This window comes from Hordeum vulgare, chromosome 1H (assembly GCF_904849725.1).
Source record: "Hordeum vulgare subsp. vulgare chromosome 1H, MorexV3_pseudomolecules_assembly, whole genome shotgun sequence".
Taxonomy (NCBI): domain Eukaryota; kingdom Viridiplantae; phylum Streptophyta; class Magnoliopsida; order Poales; family Poaceae; genus Hordeum; species Hordeum vulgare.
The window spans coordinates 117,379,341-117,382,608 of NC_058518.1; positions in this window are offsets into that span (position 1 = coordinate 117,379,341).

Genomic DNA, 3,268 nt, shown 5'->3' on the forward strand with positions numbered 1-3,268 from the left:
ACGTGGCGTCGTTTAGACACCCGACCATGGCTTATATTGCTTGTCTTATCGAGGCGCCGCCTCAGACGCCCGACCGACACATTTATAGTGATCGTCACTCTTTTACTGGTTTGCTTATACATAATTGGAATAAATGATTTATCTGCATAATTGCATCCATAAATTAAATCTTATGGCATGTCACGTGTTATTAAAAAAATTGCATGCATCTCACCTGCTTTAACTACTCTCCTTTCATGATATTTGAGAGTACATTCAAAGTACTCACTGTCTTGTCCCTGGCTATTATCTTGGCCAGATTGCGTATTTGGAGAGGAGCATTATGACTTCAACCCCAGAACCTAGGAGTCAAGGACAGCAGCCTCGTGAGTTAGGAGTTATCGAGGTCAGTTGTTCCTGTAGGAATGGAGTCCCATGGGCGTTGGAGATCCACGAGTCTCTTTCGCCATCAACCTCTAGACATTTTGTTCAACCCCATGGACCTTCATGGTCTTGTACCCCAAATTTTGTAGTTTTCTTGGAATTTCAGTATCAAGTGAGTGTCCACCAGCTAACAGTAATCCTTGGGCTAGTGAACACAAGGTCCTCTTTTCTAGAAATTTTATATCTTGGAAAACCGGTCGCTACAGTCATCCTCGAGTAGGTAAATGATAAAAGAAGTAATTTATGAAGTGTGAATTTAGCATACTATATAAGTTTGATCAATAATAATTGCAATCACTTTTTCTAGCATCATAAATAGAAACTATTTTCTCATAAAACTTCTCATGATCAAGTAGCAAGCTATTCACATGCTAAAGTATAGACCGTAAACTTTCTTGAAAACCAACAAACTATATTTCCAGACATCGAACTATTACAATTCATCTTACTTTAAGGAAGGATCTATGTAAGAGCTTTGATTTAGAAAATTCCACATACTCAACTATCACTTAATCTTCCATGATTGCTGACACTCGAAGCATATTTTTAGAGCAAACAGCTTCACTCAAACACATAGGAAGATAGGGGCTTAATGTTTCGCCTCCCAACTTATTTATCTCAGGTATAATGTCAACAATAATGACTCGTGATCACCTATATTCAACTGGATATATGTGCCTGGATCTTTCCCCGCCACATGATGCTTGCCAACAAAAGAATTAATAGATTGGAATTGGGATGAACATTATTGACTCTTGCATAAAAGTAAATATAGAAAAGTAAAATATAGGCCCTTTGCAGAGGGAAGCATGTGTTGTCATGCACTTCTTATTTTTGGATATGTAAACTCTTAATGGAAAGGAACGCCATTTTATATTGCCCCTTGTGATAGCAACCTTTATTATGCAGTCTGCCGCTTTTATTTATTCACCATCACAAGTTCCTACAAGCTTATTTCCCTTCCAATAAAAGATCATCATATTTATGAGTAATTTGTATTGGTTTTTTGCATCGATGACAACTTACTTGAAAGATCTTATTCAATCTATAGGTAGATATGGTCGACTATCATGGCAAGAAATTGGGTTTTAAGGGTTTTTGGATGCACAAGTGGTATCTCTACTTAGTATGATTTTTTGGCTAGCAAAAAATCCTAAGCAAGCACCACATGTTAGAGGATCCATGACAACATAACTTTTGTGTGAATATAAACAAACATAACCATTATGTTGTCTTCCTTGCCCAACATCAACTACTTAATTAATGGGGTCTCACAATTATATAAGATGTCGAAGATAGTATATTTATATGTGAAATCTATCTTCCTTCAATACTCTTTCATGAATTGTTCAAGTGACCAATGCTATGTTTGCTAACTTCGAATAAATTTTATCACTTATACTCCTGGTGTGTGAAGTCAGTACTCCCCAATGTACAAGCATATGAAGCATATATAATTTCACATTTATCACATTCAATTCATTCAATGTTTTCTCTTATGATATAAGTGAAGCACAAGAGTGAACATCAAACTACTCTCAAAAATATATAAGTGAAGATCACTGAGTAGTTAAACAATTGAGTAGCTACATGAGGACTCTCACTCAATAAAGACTTTCAGATATGAGATTTGTTTCAAACAAAAAATTAAACAAAAATACAGTCCAAGAATAGTGCATGTCATGTGAATGAATAAAAACTTAGGATCAACAAAGGCTAACCGATAATTGCGGACGAAGAGAGATGGGATGCGTAGCATCACCAAGATTAGTTGCTTGAATCTTCTTGTAATATTTACTTGGGGTGCCTTGGGCATACCCAAGCTTTATTTTTGTATCTCGTTCAATTCTCTCATATCCCGGGTTCACCTAAGTCCCAAAAACTTCACCCATATAAAACTTGAAAAGAGCTCGTGAGATAGGTTAGTACATATAAGAATAAATCAACACTTCATGTACTGCCAAGACAAGTTGCATAACAATTTTTTCAAACATTAGGTATTGTATACTGTCATTACCATAATTTGTATCTATGAATATAAGCCACGAGAACTATAGGATAAGTAGATAACAAAACTATGACAACTATCTGTCCAAACAGAACAATCTATAACAATTCATTTCAAAAGTGTAATTATGCCAGTCCAAAAATTATGAACATTTCGAGTATGATAAAGAACTTGTATGACAGTACTGTGTGAAAAAATTAGAAACTTTCCACGTTCCAGTAAAAATCTCATGATTCAAATACTACAACAAAAGTTTCTATTTTTGTACAACACGCATCAAAACATGCAATTCAAGCATCCTCAAGGCAATTATTGGTACTCTTTATTGAAAATCATGATTATAAATAACATCAAGCAAAGTTTATCAAAACAAAATGACTCTCCAAGCAAAAACATATTATAAGATGAATAAAAATATATCTCAGAGTAAAATATACCGATAGTGTTGAAGATGAAAGAGGGGATGCATTCCAGGTCATCCCCAAGCTTAGACGCTTGAGTCTTCCTTGGATATTTCCTTGGGGGTGCCTTGGAAATCCCAAGTCTTAGGTTCTTACCGCTCCTTATTCTCCTCATATCGGTATCTCACCCAAATCTTGAAAACTTCAATCATACAAAACCTAACGAAACTTCGTGAGATGAGTTAGTGTAATAAAGATAGGCCAATCATTTAGGTACTGTCAAGATAAGATTAATAATATTTCTCACATAATAAGTAGTATATTATATCATTCCCATGATTTATATCACTAAATATAAGCTATGGAAACACTAAAACAAGCAAACTATTCATGCAAAACAAAAAATTTCAATAATAGAACAAATTGTAAAGATCTG